We start from the raw sequence: 27,109 nt of genomic DNA, 5'->3' as shown, positions 1-27,109 counted from the left end.
GCTGCGGTGCTTCAGTGCAAACATACTGCCATAAATTACGCTTAAATAGACATGAAAATAAAAATAAGAATAAGAATTAAAAGTGCTAAGTAGATAGATATATACATGATATATACATGAGTACAGGTGGTGATCAGTGCCAAACATGGAATGATGCAGTGAACACAGCATAGGGTCATGTGTTAGTGGTGGGAACAGTCATACGGTTATTGTTCATGTGTCCGACAGCAGAGGGGAAGAAACTGTTCTTATGGCGAGAGGTTCTGGTGCGAATGGACCGGAGCCTCCTGCCTGAGGGGAGCAGGTCAAACAGACTGTGTCCAGGGTGAGAAGGGTCAGCTGAGATCCGAGCTGCACGCCCCAGTGTCCTGGAGGTGTACAGGTCCTGCAGAGATGGGAGTCTGCAGCCAATCACCTTGTCAGCAGAGCGCACAACACGCTGCAGTCTCTGTTTGTCCCTGACAGTGGCTCCAGCGTACCACACAGTGATGGAGGAGGTGAGGATGGACTCGATGATTGCAGTGTAGAATTGCATCATCGTCCGTGTTGGCAGGTTGAATTTCTTCAGCTGCCTCAGGAAGTACATCCTCTGCTGGGCTTTCTTAATGACGGAGGTGATGGTGGGCTCCCACTTCAGGTCCTGGGTGATGGTGGTACCCAGGAAGCGGAATGAGTCCACAGAGGTGATGGGGGTGTCAGTCAGGATGATGGGGGGGAGTGGAGCTGTGTGCGTCCTGAAGTCCACAATAATCTCCACTGTCTTCTGGGCATTCAGCACCAGGTTGTTGTGGCTGCACCAGGACACCAGACGTTCAACCTCCCTCCTGTAGGCAGACTCATCCCCGTCCGAGATGAGTCCAATAACGGTGGTGTCATCAGTGTTAGTAACACAAAGATCACAGAATGGGATCATCCACACAACACTAACATCTAAATCCACGGCAGGAACTCTTCCAGTGTCCTGAAAAATCTGTGTGCACGATGCTGAGATTAAAATCTGTCTGCTCATCTTAATGCAATATTTACTAAAGTCTGGTAGAAGTTTTACTGATTTCCAGTCCACTTAGCAGACGTGTGGATAGGTGGTGGGTTGTAGAGCAGACTGAAAGCTTTAAGTTCATCCTCTGATTAAAAACTCAGACCCACAGATACAGGAAATATAACCCTGGTGTAAGACAGGAAACGGCAACACGGCAGCCATCTTTTTCCTCCCATGCTGACCAGTGTCCCAGCAGAAGCTGGGGTTTGTTAGATCCTGTTCGATCCAGAGGAAACAGGCTAAAAGAGTCGATCAGGGGGGATCATGGTTTTATTATGTGCTCGTTATGATTGAAGCTCTGGTTGTGTGTTAGAGACAGAACCTGCAGATTCCTCCACTCTGCCTCCTCCTCTGCAGGAATCAGCCTCTTGGCTGGTTTTATTCACCAACGTGAATAAAATCATCAAACTAATCCAAGTTCATTGTGAAATGCCTGAAAATGGAGGAATAAATCTGTCAGTTACCGTATAAAGTTTGAGTTTGTCAGTGTTTTACACGGAGACGGTCGTCAGATGTTGAATGTTTAGCATGAAAGTTCCACATCTGGAGAAACCTTCAAGATTAAAGCCAGTGAAAAGTGAAGAGTTTCTGCAGCAGCCGCACTTCCTGCAAATCTGTTCTTTCAAAATAAAGTGAAGAGTCTAAATTTATATTCACGACAGGTTTAAAGGTGAAGGTGGTCACATGGTTTTAGTGGAATGCCTACGTGGGCGCGTCTGAGTGATTTTGATTCAGATTCGTGCAGCGTGGAGCAGTAAACACTTGTTTTTGTTCATCTGGACTCATGAATGATTCCAGTTAGCACATTTCCAGCCAATGAAACGTAACTACAGATGAAGACAAACACATTTAAGCTGCCTGACTCTCGAGTGTGGGTGCGTGTTCCCATTTTCAGTCTGTTTTAGTTTTCAGTTTAGAGGAACGCTGCAAACTCACAAAAACTTGTTTCTTGTGAGGTTTTGTTGTCAGACTGATAAAAGCAGCAGCAGCTGGTGTTTGATGAGCAGACGTGTGTTTCCTGTTCTGTAATAATCAGCTTGTTACCATCACATAATGAACTCAGCCGTGACCAATGAGGCCGTCCTTGTGCGGTTCTCTGGCGCTGATTCTGACTGTGACCTTCACCTCTGCAGGGTCGCCTCTGCTCGTGGCTGAGCTCGTGTTTGTCAGGCTGACAAAATAAAAGCTTCTTCATTTCTGTGGCTGAAGAGGAGTCTGCTCTTCTTCACCAACAGGAAGTGAAACATTTCTCACTGATTCTGAAATCTTCACTTGTCTCACAAATTCACAGTAACACACACACACGGTTGTGTTTTCATATCCTTGTGGGGACATCTATTTGACATCATGCTCTCCTCAGCCTTTTACTCTAACCATTAAGACTGAATGCCTAACCCTGACCTGACTGTCCCTGACACTAAAACCACATTCTGAGTCTCACAAATGTCTTCAAACTTGTGGGGACGGGCATTTTGGTCCCCACAAAGACATGTAAACATGCACACACACAGGTATTAATGACCTCACAGGTTCATGTTTGGGGCTTTTAGCATCTTTGTGTGTCGCTCAGATTTAATTCACTCTTGTTTTGAGGTTTTGTGCCTTTTTGTTTCATTCTTTGTGCGTTTATTTTCTCTTTAAGCCTTTCAGGACTCGTGCTGTTGGCTTTTTCCTGGTGTGTTATTAGTATTTTTCATTTCTAAACTTATTGTAAAAGAAGGACCGATGGAACATTGATGTGAAAATAATGATCATTTAATGTTTTTGTCAATCACAGTGTTGGGACTAACGCGTTATTAAGTAACGCGTTACAGTAACTACCTTATTATTGTGGTAACGAGCACGGTAACTAGTTATTATGCTAAAATCAGGAACGCGTTAGTCATTACTGGGATTTAGATAGGCTCGTTACTCGTTACTTCGTGTGGTGGCTATCGCGGAGCTTCCACAGATTCAGTAACATTAGCAAGTGGTGGAGGCCAACAGGTGGATGAGGGAAAGGGGGATGCAGAAGGAAAAGAGACCCGAGGCGGCCGCCGGTCCAAGTGTGAACTGAACTTCAGGTAAGAAGTTATGACCTGCAGTCTCTCTGGGTCAGATAGGAACCAAGTTTAGGTGGAGTTTATTTTTGTTATTCTGACTTTTTCCGTACTGCGTGCTAGCTAGCATGACAGAGTTTCTATACAGCTGGGTGGGTGCTATGAAGTTAATGATGTTGAACTTTATTTTATTCATAAGTTATTAGAATTGCCAACCGTCTCATCTGGTATTCAGAGAAAATATTACGCATTTCTTATTGAGGTGAAAAGGAACAGTTAGTCCCGTAATTCAGCTACAATGAAAAAGGCACAAAGCTGGAGTTAATCTGTGTCTTTGCTGCACAGCTGCCTCTTCTTCTCTCATTCTCTCCCCCTCCCTCTCCTGTTTCTACTTCAATCATGAAAACTGATCAATGATCAGCTGATTGTCTCTCTTGTTTGTTTATCGCCCACTTTGCATCAGAAAGAGGAAACCAGCGGAGTTCACGTTAAACAACAGCAGCACGTTTAAGCTTGATCAGCTGTTGTTAGAATTTATTTCATATTAATTTCTAGTATCAGCTGATGTTTGCTGGAGCCACAGCTGCAAAAAAGCTGCTGGTCATGATGTCGGTTTGGTTATCTGGTGAGAGGGAAACATGAAGATGAAACCAGGAGATGTCCTTACTGAATCATCAGAGCTGTGATGGAGAAACAGGTTTACCTTTTAGGTGACATGAATGAGTTGAAGGGAAGTTATGAACTGTTTCTGAGAGACAAATAACACCAGGATCCTTTTTTAGGTAGCTGACAGCTGGTAACTGTGCAGGGGCGGGTCTAGCAAAGTTTTGCCAGGGGGGCCAGGTAGGGCATTAACAGGGAGAGGGGGGCACAAAGAAATACTTTTCTTTCTTATTCTCGTTTAAAATGTCTCGCTTTTAAAAAATAATTATCTGAATCTTACAACAAACTATTGATAGATTGATGCATATACACCATCAAGACAGTGAGCATTTGTGGCAGGTAAGCAAGCTAGAAGACTGGCAAAGTTATGGAAGCAACACATTAACAAGAGAATTCTGAGTAAAACCAAAGTTACTTTCCCTAGTAACTAGTTACTTTGAAAGTAACGAGTGACTTGAAGTAACTGAGTTACTTTTGATAGAAGTAACTAGTAATGTAACTAAGTTACTAATTTAAAGTAACTTACCCAACACTGGTCAATCATTAAAAATAAGTCCTGGTCTTTCATTTTGCTGCTGCATTGTTCACAGAAACACATATTTTCCTGTTTCTTTCTGTTTGTGTGTTTCTGCTTTTGCCTGTTTAGAGCTGCTGAGCAGGAAAACCCAGACGAACAAAAACCTCTTTTAAGTAAATGTTTGAGTCACTTTGGGTCTGAACTGTAAAAAACTGCAGACTGAAACAGATTTGAAGGCATCACAGGAACAGCCTCACATTCAAAACATGAAAGAGAGGACTTTTATTTTGAAACACTCAGGAAATGACAGAGGGAAAGTTTTTTAATTAAAACAAATTATTAGTTTATGCATTCTAAATTCATACAACCACCAAAACTGTGATGATCCTCACATCAGCTTTACTGTGTGAGGTCCCATACAAAATCATTAATGTTACTATTATTATTATTATTATTAGAGACTTGCAGAGAGAAGAGGTGGAAACATTTTGATTTTCATAAATTTAACAGACTAAAAACCTACAAACATGTTTGGTGCTGAAGAAAAATGGAAAATATCAGAACATCAGAATAAAAAAGTGAAACCTGTGGGGAGGTCTGAGTGAGACACGGCAGAGCCCCACGGTGAGTGTCTGTCCGTGTCTGTGGAACAACAACGTTTGGATCACTTGCAGTCGCAGAGCAGCGCGGCGCCTCGCAGCGTCCAGTGCTCGGGCGGCTGCACGCTCCTCAGCTGCAGGGAGAAGATGAAGTTCAGGTCGGTGCATCAAGGCTTCTTGTAGACGGGACACGAGTACAGGCTGACCGCCCCCCACATTCATTCGCACATTCACACCTAGTGACAATTTGGATTATCCAAATAACCTATCCCCACAAGCTTCATGTCTTTGGGCGGTGGGAGGAAGCCGGAGTACCCGGAGGGAACCCACGCAAACACGGGGAGAACAGTGGACCATTGATCAGAGGTCCATTGTGGTATCAATCAGACCACTGGTCTTTGATAATTATGATTGACATGGCAGCACTGAATGCACATGTGCTGTATCAAGCATGCACCGGGACGCAGGAAAGACGGGTGGACTTCCTGGTGGAGCTTGCAAGAGAGCTGGCTCACTCTCATGTAGCTGGGAAGAAGGCAAGAAAAGAACAGTTGCTTCGGAAACAACCCTCCACACCTAGTCCTGGAAAAAGAGCCATGTGTCAGGTCAAACACAAATGCAAGAACAATCATGCCACTGTGCGATGTGTTCACTGCTACAGATACACATGTGGTAAATGCAGACTACAGATACCATGGCAGTGCCAGGATTGTGAGTGATTGCTGAAAATGTTGAAATGTACTCACTCACTTTTTATTATTATTTGTAAATATGTGTACAAATGGTTGGTTTTTTGTACTGTTTTTATCAATAAATCTCAGCAACAAAGGACATACACCCATGTGTGTTGATTTCTCCCTAAGATGGCAAACTGAAACACAAGTTTCCTTGTGGCTCAGGAAACTAACCACTCCAAGTTGGTGACTTTTGGAGATTTATTTTCCTGGATGATTGAGAATGCATCAAGACGAACACAAAAGGAAGTTCACCGCTTTTAGCAGCTCCCCCCCAGACAAACAAAGAGGCAGTTGGCAGTTAGAAATCAGCAATCATTCACACACCCCCACTCCCCTCCAGAATTCTCAGGTAACAACCTAATTTACATATGAATGACTAGCCAATTTAGCTTCCACTTGGCTGAAGCTAAAGCCTAGCTAAAAGCCTACCAGCCATTTGGCAACTCAGCCCATCACACGTCCACGTCTCTCCTTGTTTCGTCTTTTATTATGAAAGGGTTGTGTTTCCATGTTCAGTGTGTTTCATGTTGCTTCCCCTGTGGTGTCAGGTTCATTTGTGTCAGCTGTGTTTCCACTTCCCTCCATTCTCTTCTGTGTATTTAAGTCCGCTGTCTTCCTCTGGGCAGTGTTGGTGCGTTTTCCTCCGTTCACGTTATTCCGGGTTTCAGGTTATCTCCTGATTCTGTTTAGGTCCATGTTCATGTTCATGTTTTTTCATCAGAGTTTCTCGCATGCACCTCCTCGGATTCATGTTCATGTTTTTCTTGTCATAGTTGTCATAGTCATACCGAGTTATTCCCAGGATAGGTTTTAGTTTTAGTTTCCGCTCCTGTTTGCTGGGCCTTGTTTTGTGTTCGTGTTTTTCAACCTAATAAATGGTTTGTTTTTTTGTTAAGATTCAGTTCCATCTCTCCCTTGTCTGCTTCCGGGTTCATATTGCAATCACATCAGCCACCATGACAATAAACTTATTTTGATTTTTAACTTTCTTTATTTTTTCAACAATATTATGTATATATAAACATTTTGCATCTTACAATATAAAGCCTGGATCCTGCACATATTGCACTTTGAACTTGAACTGTGTTGTCTGTTTATTGGAGATTGTACTACTTGAATTCATTATCCTGGTGATATAACACATTAATTCTCCATTTGGAATCAATATAGTATATAATACAGTATCTGTCTATCCATCTATATAGCTATTGAATTGAACTGGAGTGAATGGAAGAGAATTAAATAATGGATTTCATGTTCATGTTTATCTATGTTGTAACAGTGACGACTTGAGACATCTGTTTGGCCGTATATGAAGAGAATTAAATAAAATTTAAATGAAAATGATATTAACTGTATTTATACATTTTATATTTTTGGATGAGACACTGTCAGTGTGCTGTTATATAACTCAGGTATTTTTAAGGCCTGACTGGTGGCATTGGTGCCCATTGCTTTACTGTGCTGTTGGATGTGTATGTGGGCTATCCCTTGTACCTGACATTTGATTGGGCATCACTGTGTTGCTATGGTATGATCCTGGTAGTTGTTGTTAATAAAACAATAACAAATTCAAATTCAAACATTGCTGCATTCTTCTGTCACTGAGGATTCCAAACCTGCACTCAGTCTCCTCATTACTTTGGTATTGAACAGACAAACTTTGGAGCTCCTGCAAACTTTATTAACAAACTGCAAATATTTTACACAAATCTGCGACTGACAACAAGCACAGAGACTTCAAACAATCACTGAAGTAAGGACTGAAAGATTTACTTTTAAACAATAATGATTAAGACCTTTTTCGTAAGGTTGTTTTCCCTTGATTGCCAGCTGTTACTGTTTTTATCTTCATATCTTTCATATTTGTCCACCTAAACAATGCTTTAATGATACAGTTTGAGAAGTTTGATATGAATTTATCCAACTGACTTGAAAATGAAACTGACAACTGTCCTGTAATCTTACACAGAGAAACCAAATCCTGCGTCTTTGCCTTGACAGACGCCTAAAATGGCTCGAGCTGTGGTAAGTTACCCTTCACTGTGTCTGTTTCTAAACATTAAATCGTGTGAATTTTTAAAGAAAAATCCAACAACAACAATAATAATATGTAACAGAGCAAAACGTCAGATGACTTGAATGTTCCTCTGCAACACAAAGTCAAAGTCTGCCTCCTCCACAGGCAAAGGAGAAGCTCCCACGCTCACCCAGTGCAGACCGTTGTGCTCTGGACAATGAAGTTCCCGCTTTCATGTTCCGACCTATCAGCGCACCTGCATGTGAGCTCCTAAGTCCACCACCTGCTGATGCCAGCCTTCAGTCGAAGGACACAGACAAGATCATTCATCCAGATTTGAAAAACGATCGTTCATCCCTGGATGATGACGTGACATTTTTCATGTGTCCTAGCGATGTTCCTCTGCCTCCGAGACCTCCACCCACTGCAGAGTTAGGTCTCTGCAGAAAGCGCAGATATTCTACTGCTTTTTCTGTGGAGGATGAAGAGGAACATTTGATGCCCAAACGCATGAGGCTGATGAGTTGGGATGTCTCTAAGTCTCCAGCTGCTGAGAAGGAGTATGTTTGCTTTATGTGTCCTGAAGACAAGAGGTCTGAGTTACCTCTCAGCTCCCTCCAAGGCCATCCACCATCACAGGTCAATAATAATGACACTGACCAGTGTACCATTCTGCTGCCTCCTGAAATCCCAGTGCCTCCACCCACTGCAGAGGTAGGTCTCTGCAGAAAGCGCAGATATTCTACTGCTTTTTCTGTGGAGGATGAAGAGGAACATTTGATGCCCAAACGCATGAGGCTGATGAGTTCTGATGTACCATTTTCTTCAGTTCCTCCACCTGCTGATGCCAGCTTTCATGCAAAGGAAACAGACAAGAACATTAATCCAGATTTGAAAAACGATCGTTCATCCCTGGATGATGACGTGACGTTTTTCATGTGTCCTAGCGATGTTCCTCTGCCTCCGAGACCTCCACCCACTGCAGAGTTAGGTCTCTGCAGAAAGCGCAGATATTCTACTGCTTTTTCTGTTAATGATGAAGAGGAACATTTGATGCCCAAACGCATGAGGCTGATGAGTTGGGATGTCTCCAAGTCTCCAGCTGCTGAGAAGGAGTATGTTTGCTTTACGTGTCCTGAAGACAAGAGGTCTGAGTTACCTCTCAGCTCCCTCCAAGGCCATCCACCATCACAGGTCAATAATAATGACACTGACCAGTGTACCATTCTGCTGCCTCCTGAAATCCCAGTACCTCCAAGTCCTGCCCCTGTTGGAGTTCTAGAAACTGTTGATTTTCCTTGTGTTGATAATTAAATACATGTTTGTGGTAATAAATACATTTTTGAGCAAATACATGTTGAGATGATTCGGTTGCTTATGATGGTTATAATTATCCAAACAGTATTATTCCTAAGAAGATCTTTACTTTTTCTACTTATTTTCTCCATGACCTATTTCGATGTCTATTTTGAAGATCCACTCATATCATGACAGTATGCTTATTCTCAGTAGAGTGTATAGCCACATGTGAACAAATAATAAATTAAAGTCACTCATTAACAACTTACCACATACGCCGGAGCTGAATTCAAGATGTAAGCAGACGTTTCACAGATATCTTGGTTGTCTTTCCATTTCCTACACTAACAGTATCCTGAGAATTGGCTTATAGAGCTGATATAAAGGTGAAATTTGATGACTTAATCGAAGCATCATCAGCTCAAATGCAAATGAATCCACTGTACTTGAGGTAACCTAACACTGACTGAAGAGAAAATCTCCGTCCCGGTTTCCCTCCAAGGCACGAGCACCGATAAGCAGAGTTCTGTCCTTTCTTTATTAGATTCCTAATTATTCAAAGTAACACTCAAGTATGCCGTTCAGCTGGGTTAGTTACAGCGCCGGGAGTAGCTTGGGAGAACAAGGAAACACAGACTGCTTCAGGTTGCTCTTCCAAAATCAACTCAAAGGTTTATTCAGTACAAAACAGCTTATATAGAGGAAAAAAAGGTTCGTGTGTCAGCAAGTTCTCAGTTCAAACCGGTACAGACCAAATAAGGAAACGTCTTCCTGCCTTGTGAGCAAAGAAGTATCCTTTGTGTAGTTTATCAGTTCAGCTACAATTTATGATCATCCCAGCAAAATACACTCCTAGACATAGAATACAGAGTTCTTTCATTAGTGAATTCTGAAACAAACCACCTGCACAGCAAATTCAAAAGTGTTAAATGTTTTGGTGTTAATAGTCTTCTTGCAAAAGTAGAGTTAATTTTACTCTAAGCAGAGTCACATTCTTTTAATGTAACTCTGAGGTGTAAAATGATAGTAGTTAAAATCGAGTGTTAAAAATGAGTGTTTCTCTGTCAAATCTGGAGGAGTTACAATGGAAACATTAACTCCTGACCTCTTAACTCTGAACTCCTACAGGGGCTATGACACCAACAGAGTAAATTCACAGACTCCGCCCCCAGCACGGCTCCAATCGAAGCTGAAGCGAAGCCGTTTCAGAACATTTTGCACTACATATTTGAGTTGTTTGCCATGCTTGGTAAGTCATTTTTTCAAAGATTGTTTCAATTGTTATTATGAGCTTTTACTTCTGTGGCTCTTTGGAGTTGAGACAAAGCTGTGTGGAAGGCATTAGCCATGTTGCTCGGTGATAGCATAATATTCTGTTTTAGCTAGCTGAAAGGTATTGTTTGTGGGCAAATACCACAGCCTTGAAAAACAGCTTGCATGTGAATTTTCAGTCAAATTTTTGGTCAAATACACCTAAAACAATGTCTAGAATGTGAAATGTTGGTATAATGGTGCTACTTGAAGCCTGAAAACGATCGCCCATAAAAATAAAAACACGAGCAAACAGCAGTAGCTGACGTCCTGACTGGATTCTACGTTAGCATAGATCCCTCCAGAGTTTTGTGCACACGGTTTAGGTAAAAATGAAAAAGGTTGAGGTTTTACATTTAGTTCAGTATTACCTGTTGCCTGTGTCCTTGTCTTTTGGGAAAATACTTTACACAAGTAATGGCTCAAAGAGGATTCTTTTTTTTTTTTTTTTTTTTTTTTTTTTTTTTTTTTTACTGTGCTGCAATTGTTTACTGGATTATTTGTGCCATTAATTAGTGTCAACTAATTTTTATTCGATCTCCGCACAGGATATGCTTGTGAAGATGGAATATGGGGGAGAGCAGAAGTGCGTTGAAGTTCCACAAAGGGATGAATGAAGGACATGCATATTGTATTGAAGAAATAAGTGATGAGATGCTGTTATTTGCATTTACCATGTCAGACCTTTTGATAAACAAAATTCTAATGAAAGTGAGAACATGTATACTGTTACATCTTTCAGAAAATGTTTTGAAATTGTGGTGCACAGTTCAGAATAAATGTTTTTCAAAAACCATTGCATCTTTTTAGTAAATGTTTATTTCCAAAAGAAATTTCTAGAAGTTCAGAACAGTAAAATTCCCGCTTTTTAGAATGAATTAGAAGATAACTCTTACGTAGTTAAACTAAAATACTCTTTGAGAGTTAATATATAAACTCTTAACACCAAGTGTTAAATTATCAACTCCAGACAGATTTGGTGTTTAACACTAAATCAGAGTTAACGTACCAACTCTCCAAAAAGAGTTAAATTAACACTCTCTGGTGTGGACCCATATAGACACTTTAATAGTATTGAAATCAAATCCGACAGTGTTAATTTGGACATGATGGATTTGCTGTGTGGCCTTTAACGAGCCTTTTTCTAAGAGATAAAGAGGGGAGGATGGGAGTAAGGAAGTGGTCTCGTCTCTGTGGTATTTTCGACCTTGGGGTACCAGCCTGTGAGTCTTACACATCAATTCTTGGGTCAGAGAGAAAGAGAAAAACAACTATTAAATGGGCCTTATTGAGTAACAGTTTTCACTACAAAGCAATATCCTGTAAATGCTACCATGGTATCAAAATATCACAACAGTTCCCTCCTTTTTATCATGAAATGATAACATAGTATAAAGACAGAATGTAATAACATAATATAAAGACAAATCATAACTGTAACTGGTCCTTCGAGCAAGCTTAATATCAAAAATTCTGAGAGCGTATACATGGTATCACACAACAGACAATAATCATCAAAAACAAATAATACATGCTGCAACGGTTACAAAGGCTACAATTAGTTCCCTCCATTTTCCAAACGTGTCCTGCAGCCACTTGTCTAGCCACTGACCGTGGCCTGTATCGGCAATTAGTTCTATCTGCAATGCTTCAAGTCTATTCATAGCTTGTGTGAATGGACCGTTAGGGGCGGTGTTATTGGGAATGAAAGTACAGCATACATCAACGGTCACTAGACCACAGGTACCGGTCCAATTAACAGGTAAAGCTAATCTAAGGGTATTATTGCACAACCAATAACCGTTAGAGATTGCTCTGGTCAGGCGCGTGACCATGTGTGATTTAACTAACTCCCCCCAGTCAGTGTCATTTAATACACCCTCTGGGGGAACAATGATCGATTCTCCGCTCGAACTTGAACTGTGTGTGTGTTCCTCCAGATATGATACAACTTCAGCCACAGAGACAGCTAGCCATGTCTCATTACAGCGTGCACCTGGGGAGTCAGAGAAAAATGTATAGTTATCCTTTGTATAATCTATGTGTGTGTCTGGGCCAGTTAACTTTAGTCTGCGCAGACATATCATACTAGTATTAAAATGGAGAGGGATCTGTCCTAAGGGCAGTGAGGGCTTTAACCTATTCTTGGGGCGTTTCATTGGGGCGCAGGTCCCTGCGGTGTCATTAGATAACTTCAATAATTCGCCTAATGGAGTCTCAGGGTTAGTTGGTGTGTGTGTGTGTCTAAGTAGGCAGTCGAGAGGGCTCAGAGTCAACTGTAAAGCGTCTTTAAGGAGAGCATTATCTCCGCCGATTTTCTCTAGTCCCTCAGTGAGGGGGAAACCGGATATGGGGTATCCTACTATTACCTGTTCTGGATTAGCCTTTGAACAGACATAACAGTTACTGTTTCCTAAATCACGAGCGGCTGTTCTGGCATTTTCGTACCAGGAGTTGACTCCTGCTCTAGAAGGCGCATAAAAGGGTTTATTAGTGGCGTCTATGTTGTCATTTACTGATTTTAGGGAGCGTGAGGAGTGCATTAAGTAGGTGTCTTGCAAAATAGAGCATGAGGTATCGTCAGCAAAATATGACCTGCAGAAATGTGAACATGGTTGCAGTTTTCAATACAAAATAGCAAAGAGAAATCCTAAGGTTAATGCGATAGATATGATAGATAACCTAAATATATAAGAAAAACAGTTCTTCAGTCGTCTTCTGGCCTGGTCCCAGGTTCGAGAGACATAGAATAAGCGTCGTATGATGACAATGGGCATTTCATTTTCTCCATTATCAGGATGAAATGAGTCTGGCTTTATCAGATTAGACATCATGTGGTACTTCCGGCTTTCTGTTCCTGCTGGATGTTTGAGTACCTTGTTGTTGTTCTTTCAGGCGTTGTGTGTTAATCAGTGATTGTGTGTGTGTATGTACATTGGATCCTGGCGCTGGCTCGCCGGAGATGTCATCTACCCGTGTGTGTTTATTTGCTCTAGTTCCGGGCGCTGGCTCGCCTGAGATGTCGTCTGCTTGATCCGACGCCTGAGATGGTCCGATTGGGCTGGTCTTAACCCTGCTGGCATGAATCCACTGAGGTTGTCCGTCTGTGAGGATGCTGGTTCTTCGTCACTGCCAGTACAGTCTGGGGCTGGAACACGCGCGGCCTCCCAGAGTGTCCTTGGTTTTAGCGGCTTCACCAACACGCATCTCCTTGTCTCCACTGGTGGAACTGTGGAGGGGAAAGGCTGAGAGAGACAAACTTTCTGATAGTTATTATTCAGTGTTTCTACCAGATTGTAGACATAGTCGGACAATGCAATATCTACATCACCTTCTGATAGTGGTGCCCCTCTGGAGGCTGACCATGGTGTTGGAAATGGTCTTCCCATGATTATTTCAAATGGAGATAATTTGGTTGCTGCGGATGGAGTCATTCTAATCTCGCAGAGGATTTGAGGAAGTAATTTGACCCAGGTCATTCCTGTTTCTATCATTGCTTTAGTCAGGCGATTTTTTATGGTCCTATTCATTCTTTCTACAACTCCTGAACTCTGAGGGTGGTATGGCACATGATATTTCCAGTCTATTCCTAGGGTTTTGGCACACTTTTGAATTACTTCTGATGTAAATGAAGGTCCTCTATCACTGTTAATTTGGTGAGGTATTCCGAATCTGGGTATTATTTCATTGCTCAACTTTTGATAGACTACTTCTGCAGTTTCTTTTGAGGTTGGATAAGCTTCTACCCATTTACTAAATTGATCCACTATTACCAGTAAGTACTTGATGCTTCCTTGCGCTGGCATATGTGTAAAATCAATTTGTAATGTATGAAATGGAAAATCTGGTTGTGGTAAATGCTGATGTTTTGCTTTTGATTTTCCTACATTAGTTCGTGCACATGTTAAACAAGTTGCTAATATGCTTTTTACTGCATGCAATGTTTCTTCAATTACAAATCTTGATTTTACAAATAAATCTTGATTTTACAAATCTTGATCTTGATTTTGATTTTACAAATCTTGATCTTGATTTTATTGCCCCTATTACCCCTCTTTGTCCGACATGACTCACCGTGAAAATGTCGGACAAGGACTGGCAGCAGGGAAGATGGGAGGGCAATCAAACCCTTAAGATTTTTATATAGGCCATCTCTGTCATCTAAGGTACAGTCATTATTCTCCCAATAGGTGTAATCAGATGCAGAGGCTTGCTCTTGTATGAATTTTAAATCAACATTTGTGTCTAAATAGTCTGGGAGTGTAACAAGTGGCAGCTGTAGGGGCACAGATAATACTTCCTGCGGAGGTGGGAGCTGTGATGCAGCTGCAGCCTTGGCTGTCACGTCTGCTAAGGCATTACCTGTTGCTTCGTCTGTGTCAGCTGTACTGTGTCCTTTCGTTTTTTACAACTGCAACGGCCGATGGCAGCTGTATAGCCTGCAAAAGTCTCTGCACAAGATCAGAATTAGCAATCGGTTTTCCATCAGCAGATCTAAATCCTCTTTGTCTCCACAATGTGCCAAAGTCATGCACAACGCCAAACGCATAGCGGCTGTCTGTGTAAATTGTCACACGTCTATCCACATGTAGCTCACAGGCGCGTATTAAAGCCATGAGCTCTGCTTTTTGTGCTGAGTGAAATGGTAATGAGTGAGCCTCTAGTATGATGTCAGGCAATGTCACCACTGAATAGCTACAAAGAAATGAGTTGTCATTCGGCCTTGAACAGGACCCGTCCACATAAACCGTGGCTGAGTCTGGGATAGGTGTTTGCTCTAAATCTGGACGTGGTGCTGTGGATTCCTGTATACGTGTCATGCAGTCATGAACATCAAAGCCATCCTGTCGGTCAGAAGAACACAGCATAGGATCAATAAATGTGCTGGCGAATTGGGTGTGCTGCTCGCTTTTATGGTGAGGTTTGCTGTGGAGGTCAGTGTAGCTTCATAACCTGAGCGACGTTGTGCGGTCATGTGTTGTGTAGTTATGTTTGCTAGAATGGTCGTGACCTGGTGATTGGTGTGTAGAATAGTGTCATGTGAGAGTGTGAGCTTCTCGCAGTCCCTTATCATGATAGAGCAAGTTGCTACTGCCCTCAGGCAGGCCGGCATTCCCTGAACAACTACAGGCAGCACCTTTGAGTGGCGGAGGTCAGCACTCCCTTTAATGCATTGAAAGAGGCAGTCATGTCTGTGGACCACAGTATTCGAGGAGGCTTGTCTTTTTACAACAGTCACGCAGAATGTGGTCATGAAAAGAACAGTCTGGTATCCACTGTCTGCAATAGTTCACCATGCCCAGGAAGGACAACATTTCCTTCTGTGTAGTGGGCCGAGGGACAGAGGTCACAGCTTTGACCCTGTCTGCAGTCATGGAACGTTTTCCGTGAGACAATGTGAATCCCAAATATTGAACAGAAGTCTGACAGTACTGCATTTTCTTTGCCGATGCTTTGTGGCCAGTCTGTTCGAGGTGCTGGAGAAGCATGTGTGTAGCAGTTTGACATAGTTCCTCACTGGAGCACAGAGGAGGAGATCGTCCAGTACAGCCCTCCAGAGGAGTGAAGCTGTCCAGGGTAGCACGGACCACCATTGAGAAAGCAGCAGGGCTGTCTATCATGCCTTGAGGCAGACGAGTCCAAGTGTACTTCTTATTTCTATGTGTGAATGCAAATAACGGCTGTGTGTCTTCATGCACAGGCACTGAGAAAAAGGCAGAGCATAAATCCACCACGGTAAAATGTGTGGCTGTGGATGGAATAGATGTCAATATGCTGGGGACATCCGGAACCAGAGGTGGCAAAGGGATAATGACTGCATTAATTTGTCTTAAGTCTTGTGTAAAACGCCATATGCCAGGTTTGTTAGGCTTTGGCACAGGATTGACAGGAGTATTATATGGAGATACTGTAGGCTTTATTACTCCTGTAGTCAATAAATCTCCTATGATGACATCTAGGGCTGAGGCTTTTTCGGCAGAAATGGGACATTGCTTGACATATACTGGCTTGTTGTTTTTCATGAGCTGTGCGTGATTAGGTATAAAGCCAATATAAGGTATAAGGTAGATCTATGTGTCGACATGGTTTAGTTATCGTAACCTATGTCTGAGTTATGTGACAAAATCACTGTTTGACCTTCACTGGTGTGAGCAGTTATCATGTTGTTGAAAAGTGTGAGAGAGACAAAAGTGTGGCTCCCAGATATGGGATTACCTGGCAGTGGTTTTTGAACACGTCTTTGGCACAGTGTGTGTCGTGGAATACCAGACAAAAAGGTGTTGAGTTCATTCTCTGCTGAGGCGTCCAGCTGACACAGAGGCTGTTCCTTCTCCATGGTACATAAGGCAGAGAAAACATAAGCTGTTATCAGTGTCAGCAAACATTTCACCCTTTATGTTAAATGAAATACACAAATTCATTTTTGCTCTGGGTGTCTGCGGCTGCTGGAAAACTGAGCTAAATTTGCACCTGTGGGGCCATTATTGCATGCTTCCCTTTGTTGCCAGTTACCTTGTCTGGAAGAGCTCCGCTGACGCCTAGTGGCAGGAACTTGTACTGCGTTCTGTGGTCGAGGCGCGTGTGCCCTGTTGGTGGCTGCAAAGCGACATTCTCTGGACCAGTGTCCTACCTTTCCACAGCAAAAACAAACATCTCTACTCTTATCCTTCCGTCCTCTGAAACTTCCTTGCTGTGCTAGAGCGGGTAATCCTTCATACATTAATTTCTCACTTTCCTCTGAGCCTTCTACATCAAAATTCAACATTATCTTAACACTTTTAGCTTTCGTGGTAGTATCTGCACTGGCCTTCAGTTTCACTGACCTGTTTTCTGGCGATAATCGTTCGGGATAGGGCTCCGGAAAGAGATTAGAATGCATTGAACTTACAGTTTTTAAGTTGTAAACAAAGTCAGTCACGTAAGTACTTCCGCATGTTCTGGTTACGTAATCATGGAAGTCTTCACCGATTCGCGGACACGTTGCACGTGACAGGAAATGGGAGGCGTACTGAGCCGTTATTTGAAACTTCATATTTTATTTTATTATTTTTTTGGTTTTACAGATAATTTCGATTTTTTATCGGACCTGTCTGTGGTCTTTGAATTATTCTGCACCATGTTCAGTGATTTCCAGAAGGGTTTACACGCTTTGAAGGATTTATGTTAGTATTTTGCTGTGGCACAGCTGAGGTTACTTTAAATTTATTGCTAGCAATTTTTGTTTGGGTGAGCAACTCTCGCTTAACGAGCAACTTCTCGCAAAACAACAGGCAACTTCCTGTGTCTTTCTGCTTTTAATTTACTGCTTTTAACCCTTGTATGGTAATCGGGTCTGTGAGACCCGTGTTCAGTTTTCTTTTCTTTCGTTTTTTTTTTTTTTTTTTTTAAAGAAAAGTTAAACAATTAATTATTCTTTCACGTGTAAATGTGTTGTGTCTTTCCACTTGATTATAACTGATTTATTCATAACATTTTATATAAAAGAAAAACGAGAAGCACATTAATTCATAGTAATTTAACATAAAATTGTTTGATAGTGTTAATTTGGAAAGCCACAACTCTAGCGGGTCCACCAACACCACACAAGGGTTAATTTACTTTATTCGGGGACTGAGGAAGTCGTCAGTGTATCTCTCTGGATCACTAAGTGAAACTTCGTCAGCATATCCCGTTTTTTTTATGGATCGATCACTGAGAGAGGTTGTGGAGCAGGGAAATTATTTTACTGCTATTGTTAAATAATCATCATTATTACCATTGCATTAATAATATAATCTGGAGTTTATATTGCATTCAGGGGTTGAACAGTGTCTCTTTCAGAAAGACTGAGTTGCAGGCTGACAGGAAGTTGTATGCAGAAGTGAAAGCAGAAAGTTATTTTGAGGAGCAGGCCAGACAAGGGCATTTGAATTACTAGGTTATTCAAAATGATCATTGCTGTAACAGAGGAACAGATAGCTTTAAGAAGGCCTTAAGCAGTTATGACTATTTTATACACAATGCATATCTGTGCTTATTAAAGAGTTGGAGCTCGGTCAATTAATTGGGGGTCGGAAGCTTTGTTCGGCGCGATGTTCGGACAATCTATTGTGCAAGTGACTTGGAGCCATAGAAGGAATTGCAATACATGCTTACAAAACACTTATATATCAGATCATTTTATATTAAGCTTTTAAGTAGAGGTTCTTGGTTAAAACATTTATTTAGTAGAAGACATACACATAGTCTCAGTGAGCTTCTGGTCTAGTGAAAGGTCAGAAGTGCAACAGGTGAATTGAGAAAGAGCATTTGAGGACGAGACACAGACAGTTAAGAGGTGACACAAAGAGCATGTGAGGTCAACACATACACACACATTAGTTAGATTTATTTAGAGGAGAGATTAGTTATGTCTCGACAAGAAAGAGGAACAATTCACTTTAAGATAACGGAAAGTACCAGCCATGAAAATAGAAGATGATCTTCTAGGTGAAAAGTCATTGTGGTGTTGATCTGATCTATGTATAAAATGTATCTGTGACGCATGAAGGGGCGTCAGTAAATCAAACCCTGATGCTATAAAATATCTGTTCATGCTTTGATTAAGTCGAGGACTACTGGCTGTCTGCGTACAGAGTGTCTTCCCACACGTGTGTTCATTAAAATCATTGTTTGACCAAGACCTTCTGGACCAAGAGTGGTTTGTACTCTCCTTCCTCAATTTTGAACCTTAACAAGGTATAATACGGTCTTTATATAAATATGAAAGACGCATATTTACCTTCTGTCAGCCAATCCCACTTCTTGACACCAAATTGAAGAGAAAATCTCCGTCCCGGTTTCCCTCCAAGGCACGAGCACCGATAAGCAGAGTTCTGTCCTTTCTTTATTAGATTCCTAATTATTCAAAGTAACACTCAAGTATGCCGTTCAGCTGGGTTAGTTACAGCGCCGGGAGTAGCTTGGGAGAACAAGGAAACACAGACTGCTTCAGGTTGCTCTTCCAAAATCAACTCAAAGGTTTATTCAGTACAAAACAGCTTATATAGAGGAAAAAAAGGTTCGTGTGTCAGCAAGTTCTCAGTTCAAACCGGTACAGACCAAATAAGGAAACGTCTTCCTGCCTTGTGAGCAAAGAAGTATCCTTTGTGTAGTTTATCAGTTCAGCTACAATTTATGATCATCCCAGCAAAATACACTCCTAGACATAGAATACAGAGTTCTTTCATTAGTGAATTCTGAAACAAACCACCTGGCCTTTAACGAGCCTTTTTCTAAGAGATAAAGAAGGGAGGATGGGAGTAAGGAAGTGGTCTCGTCTCTGTGGTATTTTCGACCTTGGGGTACCAGCCTGTGAGTCTTACACATCAATTCTTGGGTCAGAGAGAAAGAGAAAAACAACTAGTAAATGGGCCTTATTGAGTAACAGTTTTCACTACAAAGCAATATCCTGTAAATGCTACCATGGTATCAAAATATCACAACACTGACCATGAACGCCACAATCACTGTGCGCCAGTCCAACACAGTGCTTTACTGTGAACTCACCACAGTACTGCAAACTAAAGTGTTTATCTTCCAGTCCAATCCAATCCATCTTTATTGAGAAAGCACTTTAAAAAACCCAGGACAAAACCAAAGTGCTGTACAGTAAATGAGTTAAGAACAATAGAATAAAACATAACAGTAAAAAAATAAAACACATAATACATAAAAAATGTAAACAGCCCTATATTTCAAAACAAGATAAAACAGCAAAAATAAACTAAAAAACTCAAACTAAAAACCAACATCTTACAAGGTGTCAAAGGTCAGGGTGAAGAGATGAGTTTTCAGGAGTGATTTAAGAACAGGCAGAGAAGAAGCCTGTCTAATCTCTAAAGGCAGATCGTGTCACAGTTTCAGAGATGCTGCAGCAAAAGCACGATGTCCTCTAAGTTTACGCTCAGTCCTGGGAACATTCAGGAACAGCTGATCAGCTGACCTGAGACAGCGGGTGGGTTTATAAGACTGTGGCAGCTCAGAGAGTTAAGATGCAGCTAGGTCATGGAGAGCTTTAAGAGACATTAATACCAATAAGCTGCTAACATGATGTTGTATTTTATTTACATGTCTGTTTTAGCACTTTAACATTTGCATCTGTCTAACTGGCTAACCATGCAAGACTATTGTAAGCATTGCTCTGTAATAGTGCGACATTTTGGACCCCAGGAGGTCCTTCTGTATCTGCACGATGTTTGACCTGCAGTCTTTATAGCCGCCTATGTATATTCTTTTAAACCTTTTTATTGTTTTTAAATGATAGTTACGGACCAAATGTTAAACTATATAGTTGAATATATAGTTAAAGTGTTTCTCTAGATACAGAGAAAGGTTTTACATCAAAAGGTCATCTGTCTGCATATAAAACAGAAGCTTTCATGCAGATGCACTTCCTGTTTAGAGACTTTGAGGTTTAGGTAGTGACGGGGGTGATTTACTGAGCGTGTAAGTTTTCCTCCTGTCAACACACTCTACAATGCCGCCCACATGCCACTCCTGTCCAGTCTTGAAAGCAAAACATGTATGTATAGTATAAAATGGTGAAATGCTGATTTCCATGTTTCAATTGAATCACTTGATTGTAATCAATTGATTGCAGAGACTTTTGTCAAGACCCTATAGAATCAGAAGTCCCGTGAACATGCACTAATAAAAGCTGCAGTTGTAATAGGGGATAAAGTGGTGTGCACAATGTGTGTTTGCATAAGATGTCAGTAATGCATTCACATTAAAATCACAGGGTTTCTTTCTTTTTCTTATTTTTCTTACATATCATGTAAAAAAAACACTCCTGCAACATTTTTTCTCTGCCACAGATTTAGGAGAGGAAGAGTCCAGCATTTCAACACTTATGCAAATGTTAGTTTATTTGATAGGTGCATCAGTAGTAATTATTTAAATTAGAGTTTTCAGCAGTGTTGTTGTATTTACAGCAAAGTGCCTGCAAAGTGTAAAAACTAATTAACTGATGATACTAGACCCTTAAAAGAGATAAACACCACTAGTCAAGTCATAATGGCTACTTACAAATACATAACCACTCAACACAACCCACACAGTGATCTAATGCACAAAAACAAAGGAGACTTAAACTGGCTGAATCAATTACTGTAAAGAAAACATGGAGGAAGGCTTCCTGTGGCGTCTGGCTGCAGTATAGGTCATAAACCTGCCTCCTGCATTACAGCAGACAGGTCAGGGGTCAAATGAAAAGCAAAATGTTTACCTCAGATAAGGGATGCACCGATACCACTTTTTTGGAAACGAGTACGAGTACTTGCATTTCAGTACTCGCCGATACCGAGTACTTAATAAAAACGTGATTTAAATTTACAGGTAACAGCTTTAGTCCTATAATTTAACAACAAACAAACAAGGGACTGGTTTGGAATTAAGAACATTTATTTAAAATGAAAAGCATGTTGTATGCAACATATTACAGAATAAATAATTATAAAAAAATGTAAACAGTGACAGTGCAACTCAAGTATTTTTCAGTTTATTTTAAACTCTGCCGCTTTGGACAACACAAGGGGCATTAATAAACATCTTTGCCATTTAGTGCACAATATGTGAATAAACTAACAACATCCACTGACATAGAACTGTGGCAGTCAGTGCAACTGAGGTAGGTATTAACATCAAGTCTAAGATGACTCACTAAATGGAGAGAAACAGTGAGTGGCAGGGTTTTTTAAGAAAAGTAGCTTTTCTGCATCATCAGCAGTCAGACTGTTTCTGTTTTCATCTATAATGTGTGACACTGAGCTAAAAAGCCTTTCACTGTCCACACTGCTACATGGGGCTGAGAGCTATTTACAGGCTATTTTAGCCAAAGTGGGGAACCTGATTTTGTTGACACCCCAGTACTTCAGAGGACTGTCTTCACGAGGGCTTGGGGCCTCTCCGAGGTATGTGTCGAGCTCAATGGCAGCACCTGCTGCCAGCGGCAGCCTGGGCCTTGAGGAACAGTTTAGCAGGAGGTTCTGCAGCTTCTGCCCGACTCCCCTCTGCCTCACCTCTAGAAGCTCCTGCTTCAGGTGCAGCTTGGCCTCTGGAGCAGTGTTGTTGGAGAAGAAGCGATCTTTATACCTGCACAAAATTCATAAATGTATTAATATGTGGAAAAATAGGACTGATGTCACGTAATACGTGCTCTTCCAGCGTGTCTGTACGTCCTGCTGCAGTCTCTTTATTGGCTGGTTGAGCTGTCCCTGAATGTCCTCGAGGCGGGAGTAGGCTAAGTCGGAATGTTTAAAATGCCCAACTATTTTCCGTCCCACTGCTTTAGCATCAGCTATGCTCCTCTGTGCTAATAAGCGTGGGTAAATAAGCGTGGGCAAACTCTTTGTACTCGTTGTCGTGTTGGGATTTTAGGTGCTTGATTAAATTACTTGTGTTAAATGCGCTACCTTTTGAGCCTCCTCTGGACAATTTCGATGAGCATAATTTGCAGTCCGCCTTTGTTTTCGTGTCTTCGTTCACTTTGAAATAGTTCCACACGGCTGACTTGTCTCGCCTCGCTTTCTCCCAGCTCTGAGATGCAGCCGGGGCCTGTGGGGCGGGCACTCGGCGCCTGTGATTAACCCCTTACATGCCGCTCAAACATAGACAGGTCTCAGACCGTGGTATCAGTCCTCGGTATCGGGGAACTTTTAACGAGTACTTTAGAAAATGTGGTATCGAGGCCGATACCAGATACCGGTATCGGTGCAACCCTACCTCAGATTAAATATTTCCCAAAGTAAATTGGACTGAACTGGCCAGTTAAATACACGAGAGGATACGAATAGAAAAAAAAATCTAAAAACAAAGAATGAAAACCAACTATTAATTTAATACTTAAGTCTGTGAAGGTTCTCAGTCATCCAGGTCATCGTAGTCTAAGGAGCTTGGAAAGAAAAGCGTCTGGACTTCTTGAGTTGCTTGAAGACGTTTCACCTCTCATCCGAGAAGCTTCTTCAGTTCTAAGGGTCAATGGTGGGGAGTCCCAGACTTAAAACCAGTGGGAGTTTCCCCCCAAAGAGGGACAAAGGACCCCCTGATGATCCTCTACCTAATCACATGAGCCAAGGTGTGAAAGCGGGTGTGGGTCCTAATCAGCCAGGGTTTCGGGTGAGCTCATTGTGAAACCTGGCCCCACCTTATCATGTGATTTCCTGAGGTCAGATGGCCCAGGATGTAAATGGTCTGAGATCCCTTCCCAGACGCCTTAACGCCCAATGAAAAAAACACATCATTTTCTCTCCAGTTACCCTCAGCAGTCCAACAGACCTCCAGCACCAGTAAAACATTAACCAGAAATAGTTTATGGGACATGTGTCGTTATTTATGTTTGTGGAAATGTGCATTAAAATTAAAATAAAGATGCTGGTGTCTGACGTTACTGACTTCCCAATTGTGTGGCTTCTGGTGTGGCCTTCACAATTCAATTTTCAATTCAATTTTATTTGCACAGCGACAAATCACAACAATATAAAGTCGCCTCAAGGCGCTTTATATTGTAAGGCAGACCCTACAATAATACATACAGAGAAAAAGCCCAACAATCATATGACTCCCTATGAGTGAGCAGTCTGGAGACAGTGGGAAGGAAAATCCCCCTTTTAACAGGAAGAAACCTCCAGCAGAACCAGACTCAGGGAGGGGCGGGGCCATCTGCTGCGACTGGTTGGGATGAGAGAAGGAAGACAGGATAAAGACACGCTGTGGAAGAGAGACAGAGGTTAATAACAGATATGATTCAATGCAGAGAGCTGCATTAACACACAGTGAGTAGGAAAGGTGACTGAAGAAGAAATACGCATTGCATCATGGGAATCCCTCAGCCACATACACCTGTTGCACTACACAACAAATGCAAGCATGTCAGTTTTATTCATTTTATGCTCATCTTCGTACAAATTTTAAAGGTAATGCAGTCAAAACTTTGTAAGTATCTGAGTGATTGGATGAAGCGGTTTGATGACGTAACACGTATTAGATTATAATATTATTTTATGCCATGTTAGACCCCTAATTAAAGATGGTGAATTATTATGTAGTTTTAGTTGGCATTATTCTCCTGAATTAGAAGAAGCTGATAACTATTGCATTAGTTAAACTGATTTGCATTACATTAAACTGCTGACTTGTTGTGAATGAATGATATTGTTTTATGATGCATTATACTGCTGAGTTATAAGAAATACTGTTCGCAGAAAGTTATTGTCTTATTTGTCTGATTAGAAGAGAACAGAATATGCTGGAGTTTTCTGCCCCATCTCAGCAGGAGCAGATAGACGGGGAGCCAAGGTCGTAGCTTAGGCGCTGTGTGAGAGAAAGCATGTGAATGTTTAGGCTTTTTATGATAAGGTGGAGGCACCAGAGGCTATAAGAGTTTGAGCAATGCTCCACCATTTTGAGATCTGAGGCTGTCTGCATCAGTGTCCATCTCCCACGCGTGTGATCATTAAAATCATCGTTTGACTCAACCCGACCGGACCAGTGTTGTTATTGTGGTTTTTCCTCTTGTCTCCATCCCCAATATTTTGAACCATAACACACGCTATTTTAGTTTAAAATGCTTATAATGTTATGATAAATGGTAGTTTTGTTGTTACTTTTACAATATTATCCATCCTTCAGTTTCAGCGAACATGACAGTTAGCAGTGTAATAATTCCTCTGTGATAAAGAAAAATTTGCTTGTTTTCTTTTTGTGTGGGAGCTCGCACAGTGTTTCAACTTTACAGCCTTTTAATATGAAAGTCCTGTCAGTACACTTCCTTTTTACATCATTTCACACTTGCCCCGTGAAGGGCAACAGTCTGACGTCTGCTTAGCCAGGAAAGCTTCAGCTTGTTTCTTTCCGCACATCTTCCTCTTCACTGTCGGTGGCTCACAGACATGTTAACAAGCATGGACGTATCAAAACTTTGCTTGATTTTGCTGTTACCACTAGCTGTGTCCCATGATGCTGAAGGTAATACAAGGAAACTATTTTCATTATGCATTATTAATATTTTTAAATTTATAACCTCCTTGCTTTTAGTTTAAACTAAACACATTATTATGGGATTAAAAAGATGGTTTAACATTCACAAAATATAGAAACTAAAGTCCTCTCTGACACAGGCTGAAACTTGTATTTACCGTATTTTGCTGTCCCTGTTTACAGAGACTGTTGTGAAGACAGTCAGGAGAGAACACGATGTCACTCGGATTTGCAACAAGGAAAGTCAGACTACTATTGTTTTGATTATCTGTAAGATCAAAAGACAGAGGGACACAGGAGGAGAGTGTCATCTGCTGTATCGACACGGAGAGAACGTTACTCAGGAATGTGACCCCAGGTTCTCAATAACAAAAGAAAATCAGACTGCCTTTCTGGAGCTGACCAGTTTAACACCAGCTGATAGTGGGAACTTCACCTGTGAGTGTACAAACACTGAAGGGACATATATTGTCCATATCAGTGTCACTGTGGAAGGTAAATGCATTTTGGTTTCTTTATCTGACACAGTTATTCAGCACTGTGTTAGCATTGTATTGACCTGCTTATGTGTTTTTTATTCTTGTAATTTGTTCATTTCTTTTCTTCTTATTTTCACTTACAGCAGTTTAAATACTCTCACTGACTCATTTATCAGGTACATCTTTGAACCGAGTTGGACCACCTTCAGCCATCAAACATGTCTTCATTTTTTGTGGCACAACAAGGCGCTAAAAACATTCCTCAAAGATTCTCAAGACATATTGAAATTACATCATCACACAGTTGCTGCAGATTCGTCAGCTGCTCTTACTTGAAGCAAACTTTCCGTTCCACCACATCCCAAAGGTGCTCTGCTGGATTGAGATCTGGTGACTGCGCAGGCCGTACATGATTTGAGCGCTGTGACATGGTGTGGTATCCTGCTGGAAGCAGCCATCAGACGATGGGTATTTTTTGGGCATAAAGACATGAATGTGGTCAGCAACAACCTTCAGGCAGGCTGTGGTGTTTAAATGATGCTCAGTGGTTACTACAGGGTCCAAAGTTTGCAAAGAAAATCCTTCACAGAGCATTACACCACCAGCAGTCTGAACTGTTAGAAATCAACTCATCGGGCAAGGCATCGTTTTTTTAGTCTTCTGTTGTCCAGACTTGCAAACTGTAGCCTCAGCTTGCTGTTGTTAGAGGACAGCAGTGATATCCAGTGTGGTCCGCTCTGCCTCAAGGTTTGATGTGTAAACAGCATTTTTACCCAGAGAATCACAGCTCACTGGATATTTTCTATTTTTCAGACCATTGTCTGTGAACAGAGATGATTGTGTGGGAAAATCCCAGCAGATCAGCAGTTTGTGAAGCACTGGGACCAGTAACATGTGCCATGTTGCTCTGTTTGAGCATTGATTTGCTGACATTTTATTATTTTATTAACCTTTATTTAACCAGGAAGATGAAGCTGACATGTGATTGACAAATGAAATGAACACTGAAATATTTGTGTTACACCCTGAACAAGTATACCTCATAAAGTGGCCAGTGAATGTATATAAGCAGTTGGACCAATTTCAGTTCATAGTAATATTCAGAAAAGATGCAAAAGAAGAAGAAGAAGACAAAAGAAAAGAGCACAGTGACAATATTTAAAGCTCTGTGGTTATAAAACTGGGGTTTCATTACTTCACTCAGAGTTTCAGTAGACGTAAACTGTGTTTGATTTGTGTTTTGATTTCCAGGAAATGAAAGTAAATGATTTTACTGACAAATGCATCTTTTCAATGATTTAGACACAAACGAGGCCCACACTTCAGCAGACAAATCTTTTTCCGTTTATCTGCCCGGTGTTGTGATCATCTTTATAACTGGAGTTATCGTGGGATTTATCTACTGGAGG

General features: G+C 41.4%; 1 protein-coding gene and 1 long non-coding RNA gene across 2 annotated transcripts in view; both read right to left on the bottom strand.

Annotated features, from left to right (window-relative positions):
* The window catches only part of LOC146642787 (NACHT, LRR and PYD domains-containing protein 3-like), a 204,838-nt gene that overhangs the window by 130,926 nt on the left and 46,803 nt on the right, over positions 1 to 27,109 (bottom strand). The gene's annotated exons all lie outside the window — the stretch shown is intronic.
* On the bottom strand, positions 13,070 to 17,152 carry LOC146642790 (uncharacterized). Its single transcript, XR_014909709.1, has 2 exons — positions 17,049 to 17,152; positions 13,070 to 13,469 (listed from the first exon to the last, which is right to left on the bottom strand). It is a non-coding gene; the product is annotated as an uncharacterized LOC146642790 (long non-coding RNA).

The sequence above is a fragment of the Rhamphochromis longiceps genome, linkage group LG23 (assembly GCF_057381845.1).
Source record: "Rhamphochromis longiceps isolate RC_006_pf linkage group LG23, R_longiceps_female_GT1.1, whole genome shotgun sequence".
NCBI lineage: Eukaryota > Metazoa > Chordata > Actinopteri > Cichliformes > Cichlidae > Rhamphochromis > Rhamphochromis longiceps.
Note: the sequence above shows the minus strand (reverse complement) of the source record. Positions and strands in the feature narration are given on the sequence as shown.